This window comes from Bombina bombina, chromosome 9 (assembly GCF_027579735.1).
Source record: "Bombina bombina isolate aBomBom1 chromosome 9, aBomBom1.pri, whole genome shotgun sequence".
NCBI classification, from domain to species: domain Eukaryota; kingdom Metazoa; phylum Chordata; class Amphibia; order Anura; family Bombinatoridae; genus Bombina; species Bombina bombina.
This window is the reverse complement of record NC_069507.1, coordinates 208,835,284-208,850,648: the sequence shown is the minus strand read 5'-3', so window position 1 is coordinate 208,850,648 and position 15,365 is coordinate 208,835,284.

Sequence of the window (15,365 nt, the reverse complement as noted above, 5' to 3'; positions counted from 1 at the left end):
TACAGAATGTGTAGTCTGTGGAGTCTATTGTTGCTTCAACTATGATGTATCTGCAGTTGGGATCTGGATGTACATTCTTCACATCAACTGTCACTCTCTTCCCAAACACTATGGCTAAACCCCGACTGGCGCTGGTGTGTGATCGGAAAACTACTTGCTTTACCCATTCTCTCTGTAGCTTCTGATGTTCTACATCTGTGAGATGCGTCTCTTGTAACATTGCAATGTCTGCTCCTAATTTTCTAAGATGATTAAGGGCTGCCTTACGTTTGATGGGTGTATTAAGGCCCCCCACGTTCCACGTTATCACCTTAAGAGGCATATTTACATGTTTGTGTTATGACGGGTGAGGAGAGAGAGAAAAAAAAAAAAAAAAAAAAGGAGGGAAGGGGGAGGAGGCGGGGGGAGAGAGAGAGGGAGGGGGAGCAGAGTGTGACATCAAGTTTTCTGTATGACTTACGAGTTGACCAAAACATGACCAGGATATCTTTCAACCTTGTATGAGCAATTTTCGGGAACATTCTAACAATTTTGTCTGGGTTGTTGTTTGAGCTTTGGAGTGGTTTCTAGCCTTGTGGAGATGCTCTGTGTCTTTTGTAAGAAAGTACATTTCCCTATCATTACGTGCGTCTTTCTATTACTCAGATGTCTTTCATTTCTCTGTTCCCCATTCTCTCTAGCGTGAATTGTCAAGTGAACTAATTTGTCAGTCGAGTATACTCTATGTGATGCATGTAGATACATAAAGCCTGGGTTGTAGATAGAGAGTATGGGTGTGCGTACGAGGAAAAACCTGTCTATTCTGTATAGGGTGTGATTATAATAGTGTGCAGGTAGTCCCCCTGTCTTCTCTGCTGTTGTTGTAGGTTCTATGTATGCTTCTAAGCAGATGTTCTTAAGTGCACCAACCCCTCTTGTCAGTAGGAAATTACTGTGTAAATCATTATTCCTGGTCATATCATTCAAAACAAATATAAAACATTCAACAAAACAAAAATACAGATGAATATTGGTTTTACCAAAGATCTCTTGTCTTTCCATCATTAGGTTTGGTTAGCTGCGATATATTTGTGAACAAGTTAAAACAAACTAAAACATTCAAACTTACTAAAACACTAAAACAATTTACAACCTTATATAGATGTGATGCATTACAGTAGTATAACATTACCCTGGAGGTCAGAGGTGACCTCTTTCCATAGTAGTCCATCTGTGTGGTCCGCAGACCTCTTTCAGTCCTTGAACTGTGTCCTTTAATAATAATAATTTAGTTCAGATATATAGTGAGTGAGTGTCCACCCATTCCATAATGGGCTATGTCAGGCCGATCAAGGGTAGTGGGGAGTATGTTCACTCTGGATGCTGATCCTGTTCTGTAGCTAAGTAGCTCTTCAGGGCCTGAGGAGTATGGAAAAACTTGGGTCCATGAGGTGTTTGTAGTCTCAGCTTTGCCGGAAACAGCAGGGCCACTTGTCTCCCTTGTTCGTGAAGCCGAGAACATAGTGGTGCAAATTCCTTTCTTTGTTTTGTGACCTCCATGGAGAAGTCCTGGAAGAGTAGAAGTTTAGAGCCTTCATGCAGTACCTCTTTTCGAGCCCGATAGGCTCGTAGAATTTTGAGTTTCTCCTGGTAGTTCAGGCATCTAAATATGACCTGTCGTGGTCTGGGATTGTTTTGCTCTAGGCCTCTTTCCGGACCTATGCGGTGGGCCCTTTCGACGTCTATGGGCAGTATATCAGGGTGTATGCCTAGGAGTTTGGGAAAGGTGAGCGCCACAAACTCCAGCAGGTTCTTGCCTTTGACGGATTCTGGAATGCCTACTATGCGCAAATTATTGCGGCGGCTCCTGTTTTCCAGGTCATCGATACGGTCTTGTAGCAATTCTGATTTCTTTACCAGCTGTTTGATGGTGATGTCTGCTGACACTTGCCTGTCCTCCACATCTGAGATTCGTGTTTCTGCTGCTGTAATTCTGGATGCAAACTGGCGCACCTCACAAGTTAATGTGTCTACTCCCGCCTGCAGGGAGTCCATTTTTGGAAGAAAAAATGATTTCAATTCGTGCAATAGGGATTTATGATCTAGTCCTGGTGGGTCCATCTGGTCCATTGGATCAAGGACGTCAGGATGAATCTCTGTAGGATTTTTTGGATGTTTTTTATTGTCTGTGTTTTTTGTCCTGTGTGACATCTCTGCTGGTGTGGATGAGAGTTTATGGAAGAATTTATCTACTTTCATTAACCCCCTCTGTCCCTTTGGGGCCGGTTTTGCAGAGTTATGATATGTTTCCCTCTTGCTGAGCGGTGGGTTGCAGCAGACCCTGACAAACTGGTACAGGGTAGATGTGCAGATGTGTAGGGGCCTGGTAGAGCAGGTATTGCAGTCTGTTACCGTGTTTCTGGTATTTAGCTATTGAAGGTTCTCATCGGTTCTGTAACCGTTATTTTTTCTTCTATTGGTTTCGAAGCTGAGGAGACACAGCTATTTTAGTTTTAGCAAGCGAGGGGCTATAATATCTTTGGCTTTCTGTGCCGTTTGTCCGTGTTTTAATGCTGGTTATGAAGATCTGCAGGGGTCTGGTTTTGACCTCGTGGCGCTGCTCGCTATTCTATGAGCGGAGTAGGCTGATTTTAAGTGTATTTATGTCTTTTCAGCCACGTTGTATCCCAAACCTTGCCAGTCTTTGCCCCTCACTGTCCCAGAGCGTGTCTGTTTTTTGGTGTAGGAGTTAGTTATGGTCTTGTTGTTGTTATAGTTTTAGATTAGTTATGGCGTAGGTGTCTTTTAAGTGTACCGGGATTCTTATCTCTCTCGGTTTCTGTTCCGCTCTGCTGTGGTTAGAGTAAAGGGCCCCGGTCTGTACTTTCACCCGCTTTTTGGGTTGTAAATATTAGGTGTAATCAGGGATTTACCTTGCTTCGTGTGGCAGGGTTCCTGTCTACAGCGGGGGTGGTCAAGATGGCGGTGCGGTAGAAGCGGTTACTGTATCAGGACTCCCGGTCGCTGATCTGTTGGTGAGATCTGCACACTGCTGTATACAGTCGGCAAGGATGTATTCCTCCCGACAAGTCCTTAGAGTGTGGGGCAAAGCGGCAAAATAGGGTGAAATTTGGATAAATCCTTTTCTGCTGCACGGAGCTCTGTTCAGATGCAGCCGCCTCACAAGCCCGCCTACCGGAAGAAGCTTATTTTTTTTTAAAGGTAAACAAGTCTTAACTCTTAAAGGCATATATGTGTTTCTATAAAAGCAAAGTTTTAATATGAACTGCTTATAGATTAACTGTTTGATTAATCATTTGTACATGGAATCATTCAAATTTCCAGTCCCTTACAGGTAACATTTTCTTTTTGATCTAATCTGGATCCAGTGTGTTTGTCTCTTTAAACACTCTTTTAATGGAAAACATCTTAATAAATATAATAATTTTCATAATGTTCCTTTAAATGGACATGATACCCAAACATAACATAACTGTAAAAAGCTGACCAGTGAGAGCATCTCTATGTGAAAAAGGAAGATATTTACTTCACAATTTCCTAAGTATTCACACCACACTGTAAAGAGACTTTAAGCAGCCAATCACAATGCTTGTCCCAGGACTTGCACAGGAGTGTGCTTCTGACATGTGGATGCACAGGTATGTTATTTCCCAATTCAGTTTAAGGAAGATTACTATGAAATCTCACAATGATTTCAATGAAATCTCCTGAGAGCAAAGCAATGCATGACCTCAGCACTGCTGATGCTGATTGGTTATTGTTTTTTCCCCACAATTGCAGCTGGACAGCAGCTGAAGAATAACTGTTCACAGAACACTTACTCTGGTGAGCTGAAGAAATTCTGAGGTAAAATAGTTTCATGTCAGCTTTTTACAAATATGCTGCATCACTTTCAAGTGATTTAGCATATGAGTATTATGTCCCTTTAATGTATAAGTTGCTTGTCACATGGCAATCATAATACCTTAACAACTTTATGCTTCACATACACTTGCAGCAAAAATGTTTAACACTAAAACAGTGATAACTTTTACTAGAAGCATTTTTGCCACTACATGTATATTGCAAATATATTTATATTCAAAGATGTAATTCATCTATGTGCATTTAAATTTTGACTAGAATGTAACTTTAATATTAATCCATTTTTTAAAATGGGTTTGTTGTTTGTCTTGTCGAATACACAAAAACAAGAAAACATTTTATATAAATCAATTGGTTGTTGTCCCCAGGGAAAAAACAATAAATGCAATTATTGCCTATAAATCACATTATTATCAATGACAAGTTTAATCTTTGACAAAATGTGCACGTCAGCTAGTGACTGGATATATTTTAGTAATGAACTATCCTTGTGACAAATTTATTTTTGTAGTGATATATCCCAGTGACAGTATGCATTTACAGGGTAACCATTCTTGTATATTTATACATTACCAAATTGTGCTGATGCTGACTAAATAGCCTAAAATAACTTGAAATAAAACAACTCAGAGAAGTGGCATAAAATAAATATTAATAAAATGAAAATATAAAATAAATGGCATTAATACAGGGTTTAAGTTTTTAAATGTGGTGTTTCAGTTATTTATGGTAAACTGACCCATGACTAACAGAAGACTATTTACACTAATAAAGACCCAGGTTACAAGTGGTGCGCTAAATATTTTCTTGTTCACTAACACCGCTAAAAGTAAACTTTTAACACAAGTGGGTTAGCCCGCATATTACAAGTTGAAAATAAAAAAGTTAGCACGCAAGTGAAACCAATGCTCTCTAACTTCAGGACTTCGGATATGGCAACCTTGTTAACGTCTCCCCAAATATTTAATTGAAACTCACTTTAAAAAAAAAAATAACACTCATTGCTTGCAGACTTACTCGACATTCAACCTACAGCACTAAACCTGAAGGTAGATATGTTTTTACTTCTATGGGACCGATTTAGGAAGCAGCGTATGCTGCTGTTTCTGCGCAAGCCTTCAGGCTCGCCGGAAAATTAAGAAGCAGCAGTCTTAAGACCGCTGCTCCTTAAAGGGACAGTATACACTCATTTTCATATAACTGCATGTAATAGACACTACTATAAAGAATAAGATGCACAGATACTGATATAAAAATCCAGTATAAAATGGTTTAAAAATGTACTTAGAAGCTTTCAGTTTAACTCTGTTGAAAAGGCAGTTGGAAAGCCCACTGCAAGTGGGAAATAAGACACTCCCCCCTCCCCCTTCTTTTGCATATGAAAAGACCCTTTACACAAACAGGAGCAAGCTGAAGAAGGTAGCTGACGGTATTCAAATAAAACTTTGGGGCTTGGTTAAGAGTCTGAAAATCAGAGCAATGTTATTTAAAAAAAGCAAAACTATACATTTTTTAAAAAAAACAAACTTTATGGGCTTTATAAATAGATCATCTACAAAACATTTATGCAAAGAAAAAATTAGTGTATAATGGCCCTTTAACTCATCCGCCACCTCTGAGGTAGAGGATAGCAATCATCCCGATCAGATATGATCGGGATGATTGACACCCCCTGCTAGCGGCCGATTGGCAGCAAATTTGCTGGGGGTTGCATTGGACAATGATAAATGCAGAAAGGGTATGATGTTGGCATTTATCAATGTGTTGCGGACATGATCCGCTACAGCAGATCATGTCCGCCCGCACATTAATAAATCGGCTCCCAAGTATCTATCTATATATGATTTTGTTTTGTAAAATATATATCTATACCTTGCTGCCCTGTCTGTGCCCCATCTTCTTTGTGTGAGGGAGAAAATGACATGAGAATTTAAGTTCAGCATAAGAAAACAAATAGACAATTGTTTTTTTATAAGGAAAGGCTAGGCAGTGTTGCATGATAATATATGGAGTGACATAATTCTAATTTTGATAATTTATTATTTACTGGTATTGATAAGGTTAAAGCTAAAAAGCAAGGGGCTATATTGATTAAAAAACATTCTGAAAACATTACAGAATGTAAAAACTAATCGGCTAGATTACGAGTTTTGCGGTAAGCTGAAAAAGCAGCGTTAACAGGTGCTAACTCTACTTTTTCACTAACGCTGGTATTACGAGTCTTGCAGGTATAGGGGCATCGCACACTTTTTTGGCCTTACCGCAAACCGACTTACGTAAAGTTTGTAAAGTCTTTTTTCTATGGGACTTTCATAGTGCTGGTATTACGAGTCTGTCCTTGGAGGCCAAAAAGTGAGCGGTACACCCTATCCCATCAAGATTTCTAACGCATTTTAAAGTCAGTAGTTATGAGTTTTACACTACAACGCTGTAGCATAAAACTCATAACTAAAGTGCTAAAAAGTACACTAAACACCCATAAACTACCTATTAACCCCTAAACTGAGGCCCTCCCGCATTGCAAACACTATAATAAAATTTTTAACCCCTGATCTGCCGCTCCGGACATCGCCACCACTATAATAAACATATTAACCCCTAAACCGCCGCACTCCCACCTCGCAAACACTAGTTAAATAATATTAACCCCTAATCTGCCACCCCTAACATCGCTGCCACCTACATTATACTTATTAACCCCTAATCTTCCGCTCCAGACATCGCCGCAACCTACATTATATTTATTAACCCCTAATCTGCTGCCGACAACATCGCCGCCACCTACCTACATTTATTAACCCCTAATCTGCCGTCCCCAACGTCACTGTCACTATTCTAAATTTATTAACCCTAACCCCCCCTAACTTAAATATAATTTAAATAAATCTAAACAAAAATTCCTATTATTAACTAAATAATTCCTATTTAAAACTAAATACTTACCTATAAAATAAACCCTAAGCTAGCTACAATATAACTAATAGTTACACTGTATCTAGCTTAGGGTTTACTTTTATTTTACAGGCAAGTTTGTATTTATTTTAACTAGGTAGAATAGTTACTAAATAGTTATTAACTATTTAATAACTACCTAGCTAAAATAAATACAAATTGACCTGTAAAAAAAAAACCTAACCTATGTTACACTAACACCTAACACTACACTACAATTAAATCAATTACCTACATTAAATACAATTAAATAAATTAAATTATATTAGCTAAATCACAAAAAAGCACTAAATTACAGAAAATATTTTTTTTTACAGATCTTTAAACTAATTACACCTTATCTAATAGCCCTATCAAAATAAAAAAAAGCCCCCCTAAAATAAAAAAAACCATAGCCTAAACTAAACTTAAAAGGGCCTTTTGCGGGGCATTGCCCCAAAGAAATCAGCTCTTTTACCTGTAAAAAAAAATACACACAACCCCCCAACAGTAAAACCCACCACCCACACAACCAACTCCCCAAATAAAAATCTAACTAAAAAAACCTAAGCTCCCCATTGCCCTGAAAAGGTCATTTGGATGGTCATTGCCCTTAAAAGGGCATTTAGCTCTATTGCAGGCCCAAAGCCCTAACCTAAAAAATAAACCCACCCAATACACCCTTAAAAAATCCTAACACTAACCCCGAAGAATGACGTACCGGGAGAATTCTTCATCCAAGCGGCAAGATGTCCTCAACGAAGCCGGCAGAAGTGGTCCTCCAGATGGGCAGAAGTGGTCCTCCAGACCGGCAGAAGTCTTCATCCTACGGCATCTTCTATTTTCATCCTTTCGGCACGGAGCGAGTCCATCTTCAAGACATCCGACGCGAAGCATCCTCTTCTTCCAAGGGACTAACGATGAATGAAGGTACCTTTAAATGACGTCATCCAAGATGGCATCCCTTAGATTCAGATTGGCTGATAAAATTCTATCAGCCAATCGGAATTAAGGTAGAAAAAATCCTATTGGCTGATTGGATCAGCCAATAGGATTGAGCTCGCATTCCATTGGCTGATTGGAACAGCCAATAGAATGCAAGCTCAATCCTATTGGCTGATTGGATTGATTGGATTCTATCCAAGCAGCCAATAGGATTTTTTCTACCTTAATTCTGATTGGCTGATAGAATTCTATCAGCCAATCGGAATCTAAGGGACGCCATCTTGGATGACATCATTTAAAGGTACCTTCATTCATCGTTAGTCCGTCGGAAGAAGAGGATGCTCCGCGTCGGATGTCTTGAAAATGGACCCGCTCCGTGCCGGAAGGATGAAGATAGAAGATGCCGTCTGGATGAAGACTTCTGCCCATCTGGAGGACCACTTCTGCCCGTCTGGAGGACCACTTCTACCGGCTTCGTTGAGGACATCTTGCCGCTTGGATGAAGACTTCTCCCGGTAAGTGAATTTTCGGGGGTTAGTGTTAGGATATTTTTAACCCCTTAATGACCACAGCACTTTTCCATTTTCTGTCCGTTTGGGACCAAGGCTATTTTTACATTTTTGCGGTGTTTGTGTTTAGCTGTAATTTTCATCTTACTCATTTACTGTACCCACACATATTATATACCGTTTTTCTCGCCATTAAATGGACTTTCTAAAGATACAATTATTTTCATCATATCTTATAATTTACTATAAAAAAATTTATAAAATATGAGGAAAAAATTGAAAAAAACACACTTTTTCTAACTTTGACCCCCAAAATCTGTTACACATCTACAACCACCAAAAAACACCCATGCTAAATAGTTTCTAAATTTTGTCCTGAGTTTAGAAATACCCAATGTTTACATCTTCTTTGCTTTTTTTGTAAGTTATAGGGCCATAAATACAAGTTGCACTTTGCTATTTCCAAACCATTATTTTTCAAAATTAGCGCTAGTTACATTAGAACACTAATATCTTTCAGGAATCTCTGAATATCCATTGACATGTATATAATTTTTTTTAGTAGACATCCCAAAGTATTGATCTAGGCCCATTTTGGTATATTTCATGCCACCATTTCACCGCCAAATGCGATTAAATACAAAAAATCGTTCACTTTTTTACAAATTTTTTCACAAACTTTTGGTTTCTCACTGAAATTATTTACAAACAGCTTGTGCAATTATGGCTTAAATGGTTGTAAATTCTTCTCTGGGATCCCCTTTGTTCAGAAATAGCAGACATATATGGCTTTGGCGTTGCTTTTTAGTAATTAGAAGGCTGCTAAATGCCACTGCGCACTACACGTGTATTATGCCCAGCAGTGAAGGGGTTAATTATGGAGCATGTAGGGAGCTTCTAGGGTTAATTTTAGATTTAGTGTAGTGTAGTAGACAACCCCAAGTATTGATCTAGGCCCATTTTGGTATATTTCATGCCACCATTTCACCCCCAAATGCGATCAAATTAAAAAAAACGTTAAATTTTTCACAATTTTAGGTTTCTCACTGAAATCATTTACAAACAGCTTGTGCAATTATGGCACAAATGGTTGTAAATGCTTCTCTGGGATCCCCTTTGTTCAGAAATAGCAGACATATATGGCTTTGGCGTTGCTTTTTGGTAATTAGAAGGCCGCCAAATGCAGCTGCATTTCACACGTGTATTATGGCTAACAGTGAAGGGGTTAATTATGTAGCTTGTAGGGAGCTTGCAGGGTTAATTTTAGCTTTAGTATAGAGCTCAGCCTCCCACCTGAAACATGAGACCCCCTGATCTCTCCCAAACAGCTCTCTTCCCTCCCCCACCCCCCAATTGTCCCCGCCATCTTAAGTACTGGCAGAAACTCTGCCAGTACTAAAATAAAAGCTATATTTGGGGTTTTTTTTTTTTTTTTTTTAGCATATTTACATATGCTGCTGTGTAGGATCCCCCCTTAGCCCCCAGCCTTACTGATCCCCCACCAAAGAGCTCTCTAACCCTCCCCCTCTGCCTTAATGGGCGCCATCTTGGGTACTGGCAGCTGTCTGCCAGTACCCAGTTTAGTGAAAAAATGTGCCTTTTTTAAAAAAAAACAACCCTTTTCTGCAGTGTAGCTTCCCCCCCCCCCCCCCCAGATCAACCCCCCACCCCTTCCACATCTCTTAGCTGTTATTTACAGCTTTCAAAAAGTTAATTGAAGTACTTTTTAAACTTGATTTTTCTGTAGTGTAGCGGTTCCCTCCCGCTCCCGCCCCGTGCACGCGCCCGCCCGCCGCCCCCCGTGCACGTGCGCGCTCCCGTGCGCGCTCCCGCCCCTCCCGCCCCCGATCCCGCCCCCCTCCACTCCACTGGGCACATCGATGGCCGCCCACCCGCCTCCCAGACTTGCTCCCACCCACCAACGATACCGGCCACCGATGTCCGGTGCAGAGAGGGCCACAGAGTGTCTCTCTCTGCATCGGATGGCCAAGGGGGGTTATTGCAGGATGCCTCCATATCGAGGCATCACTGCAATAACCGGAAAGCAGCTGGAAGCGAGCAGGATCGCTTCCAGCTGCTTTCCACACCGAGGACGTGCAGGGTACGTTCTCAGGCATTAACTGCCTTTTTTTTGAGGACGTACCCTGCACGTCCTCGGTCGTTAAGGGGTTAAGGATGTATTGGGTGGGTTTATTTTTAGGTTAGGGCTTTGGGCCTGCAATAGAGCTAAATGTCCTTTTTAAGGGCAATGCCCATCCAAATGCCCTTTTCAGGGCAATGGGGAGCTTAGGTTTTTTTTAGTTAGATTTTTATTTGGGGGGTTAGTTGTGTGGGTGGTGGGTTTTACTGTTGGGGGGTTGTGTGTATTTTTTTTACTGGTAAAAGAACTGTTTCTTTGGGGCAATGCCCTGCAAAAGGCCCTTTTAAGGGCTATTGGTAGTTTAGTTTAGGCTATGAGTTTTTTTATTTTGGGGGGGCTTTTTTTTATTTTGATAGGGCTATTAGATTAGGTGTAATTAGTTTAAAGATCTGTAATTTTTTTATTTTCTGTAATTTAGTATTTTTTTGTGTGATTTAGCTAATTTAATTTAATTTATTTAATTGTATTTAATGTAGGTAATTGATTTAATTGTAGTGTAGTGTTAGGTGTTAGTGTAACATAGGTTAGGTTTTATTTTACAGGTAAATTTGTATTTATTTTAGCTAGGTAGTTAGTAAATAGTTAATAAATATTTAATAACTATTCTACCTAGTTAAAATAAATACAAATTTGCCTGTAAAATAAAAATAAACCCTAAGCTAGATACAGTGTAACTATTAGTTATATTGTAGCTAATTTAGGGTTTATTTTATAGGTAAGTATTTAGTTTTAAATAGGAATTATTTAGTTAATGATAGTAATTTTTATTTAGATTTATTTAAATTATATTTAAGTTAGGGGGTGTTAGGGTTAGACTTAGATTTAGGGGTTAATACATTTAATATAGTGGCGGCGACGTTGGGGGCGGCAGATTAGGGGTTTTTAAGTATAATGTAGGTAGCGGCGATGTCCAGAGCAGCAGATTATGGGTTAATAAATATAATGCAGGTGTCTGCGATGTCGGGGGTGGCAGATTAGGGATTAATAAATGTAAGATTAGGGGTGTTTAGACTCAAGGTTCATGTTAGGGTGTTAGGTGTAAACATAAAATGTGTTTCCCCATAGGAATCAATGGGGCTGCATTACTGAGCTAAACGCTGCTTTTTTGCAGGTGTTAGACTTTTTCTTAGCCGGCTCTCCCCATTGATGTCTATGGGGAAATCGTGTACGAGCACGTATAACCAGCTCACCGCTCACTTAAGCAGCGCTGGTATTGGAGTGAAGTGTGGTGCACAATTTTGCTCTACGCTCACTTCTTGTCTTTTAACGCCAGGTTTGTAAAAACCCGTAATACCAGCGCTGCAGGGAAGTGAGCAGTGAGAATAACATGCAAGTTAGCACCACACCCCTGTTACCGCAAAGCTTGTAATCTCGCTGAATGGCTCTTATTTTTCTTTATGTTGTATATTTAGTTATAAATTAAGGGACATATATTTGGTACCTGAGATCATGTTATGCTCTTTACAAATTTTCATTTAAGCACTAAGGAATTAATGTATATAAAGCATTGTATGATGAAGTCGATTTATTGGGGCCAATTTACCAAAGTGCGAGCAGACATGATACGATGTAGTGTATCATGTCCGCCGCACATAGATAAATGCACAAGCAGTTGGTGAACTGCTTCTGCAATGCCGCCCCCTGCAGATTTGCGGCCAATCGGCCGCTAGCAGGGGGTGTCAATCAGCCCGATCGTATAGGATCAGGCGGATTGAAGATCGCAGCCTCAGAGGCAGCGGACAAGTTATGGAGCAGCGGTCTTTGAAGGCTCGAGCGGAAACAGGGGCATCAATCTCCATTCAGAGCTTGATCATTCTGCCCCGTTGAGTCATATGAGAGAAACATGTAGCCCTAATAAAACTCCTACATCAGCCCTGTTAGTCAGAGGAGCTATGCTGCTTTCGGCCTTTGGTGATTTTGAGTTGTCTGTCCATATACCTGTGAAGATCATACAGCTTGTTCATTTATCACAATGGCAGCTGAAGAATGGTTTGGACTGGCATAAATCACAACAGTATGGCTCAGAAGTAGGAATCAGGAGAAAAAATACTACCATTTATAGCTGTCTCTGCAGTATTCCCTGGAGGTTCTGTGTACTCTTACTAACTATCTGATGTTTGCAACTTACTTAATCTCTATGCTGAGCTATGCTGAACGTTCCCTGTTTGTCTGTGCTGCTAATTTGTGCTCTGAGAGTTTTATAGCTCACATGGGACATTTTACCTATGAACAAAGTTTTACTATATGAAGACTGGTTAACTCCTCGGTTACTGTGGGTAGCTGGTGTCTTGGTGCATTGCTCCACTGTGACTCACAATATTAAACAATATTAAATTGGTTTAACCTTGTGTTTACTCAGATTATTCAAAGAGCTCACCCTATGAATTATTATTTTTTGTACATTTATTGTTAGATTTTTTTTGTCTTTCTAATTTTTGGTATTTAGGTAATTTTACATTGTTTATTACAGTTATATTTTGTAAACTTACATTCCTGTGCAGATATTATTTTGTTTATATCATGGGATTTTTAAACTATTATGAGGTGATTTCTCCTTATAAATTTATAGAGGCCTAGATTAAAAGTTGAGCGCTATTGATAGCGCTCAGACAAAATCAAATGTGCAAAAATGTGTTTAAAACATGTGTAGACAGCTAATGCATTCAAGTGTATGTAAAACACAACAATCAAAACAAAGCATTAGGGGCTAGATTTATCAAGCCCCTACGGCAGCAAGTTCTCATAAGAACTTGCTCGCCGTGATTTATCAAGCAGCGGTCACCAGACCGCTGCTTCCCTACACTCTTCGCCACCTCTAAACTGGCGAAATTCCATCTCCACGGTCGAGTCCGACCGAGGAGATTGACAGCTCCTGCCCGCGCGTGATTGGCTGTGCACGGGCAGGGGGCGGGATTGCACGCGAGCGCAAAATTGCGCTTGTGTGCAATGCCGAATGCCTGCGGGTATTTTCGCCCCACCACAGGTGAGCTGAGGCGTACAGGGGCGCGTATACGCTTTAATAAATCTAGCCCTAAATCTGTATGTGCCTATATATTTTTTTCTTTTAGCGGTTTCTAAAAGGTTAAATTCCATTCTGCTAATACTACTCCGTTCACTCTCCTCGGCTGACCCACTGTAAACATTTTTTTTTTTTAGCAGTAGTGTTTTCACTGCTTGGTCAATCCGCGTGCATGTGAGTCGTATGGCATACACACAGACTGGCGGAGCTGTGAAAACGTCACTGCTAAATTTGTCTAGTTAACAGTTTGCCGGCAGAAGAGAGTGGATCAAGTGGTATTAGCTGAATGGAATTTAACCCTTTAACAACTGCTAAACATGATATAGGTATCCACTTGAATACTGACTAGGATTGAAAATAATGATTTAATTTACTGAAAAAGGGGAATAAAATATATAATGAAAATATTCTGTCATATTTAATACACATAAATAAACATTTTATATTAGAATTTGATGTTACGATCATGTCCTTTTAAAACAAGCCACTGATTGATGGCTCCTTGTTTTGCATTCTATAATATATAAACATCTCCTGCTTTAACATGCTGCTGTATTCAACAAAAAAATGATCATACTACATACAGTTTATCTGGTAGTCAAGTGGCTCATGCACACAAGCAATTAAACTTTCTATCACTTTGTGTTCATCATTTATTGTATATCTCTTAAACATTTATGTCTATAAAGTGTCTTTGAGTGAAGATCACTTTTGTCACTTTGTGTGGAAGCTTCAAGTGGCTGTATTTAACAGATTGACAACTATATACTAACAAAATTATACATTCTTACAAATACTCTTTTAACTAAATTGGTGCTAAATTGTTAGAAATATTGTTTGTATGGGACCTTAAATAATTTCTGAATGGATTACTGAATTAAGTCTCTCCAGTCACGTTGTTACATATACTACTTTGTGCTTTGATTTCATGCTTTTTTCCTTTATTAAAGAATTTAAAATAAACACAGAAATTTGCAGTAAACTCCATTCTAATATTGTAGTTGAGAACCTTCTCTGTCCATAATATACCATGTACGTCATTGGTCTTTCTATGGGGATTACGTTATTAATAGTGCTGTCTCGCGATACTGCTCTATTTCCAGAGACCAGAAGGGAGGAGGGAGGCTATAATAGCGCAGTTTGGCCACTTGCGGTGGGACCCACGCTATTATAAACAGAAAAAACCTTAACAACCGGCTACTATAGATTTATTGGACTTTTCAGGTTTAAATTCAGTGTGAAAAAAACAAAATAAAATGAAAGAACTAATATCTATAACTTTTATAAAAATATTAACATCTGATACAGTTAAAATATCTCTTATGTCATGATCCTCCAGTTCATCGCCGTGTCGCCGCGGCTCCCGGATCTTCTCAGTGTGAATGACGTCACGTTGCTTAGCAACGTGATGCGTCCTCTGACACTCCCTCTGATGACGTCGCCGCTCCTGCCTTTAAACCACGGCGGGAGATCTTACTCGGGGCCCGTTTGTTGGATTACTCTGGCTTTGTGAGTACTATTTCTGAGCCTGTCTAACTTTTCTTCTGATTCTGGATACCGACTACTGCCTGCCTGACCTAGCTTATGCCTTATCCCTACTACTGATGCCTGGATACCGACTACTGTCTGCCTGACCTAGCTTATGCCTTGTCCCTACTACTGCTGCCTGGATACTGACTCTTGCCTGCCTGACCTTGCTTTTGCCTAGTCCCTTTATCTATCTCTGGATATATATTGCATTTGCCTGTCAGCTTCAGTCTTGTCCTGCTACAGCCTTGCCTTAAGTAAGCATAATCTTTTGTTTGTTACAAACTTACTTAAAGGGACATTTTCTTTTACAAGCTGCTAAAAAGAACTTTCTCTTTGTTTGTTGCAAACCTGCTTAAATGACATTTACTTTTACAAACTGCTATAAAGGATCTTTATCTTTTGTTTGTTGCAAGCCTGCTTAAAGGGA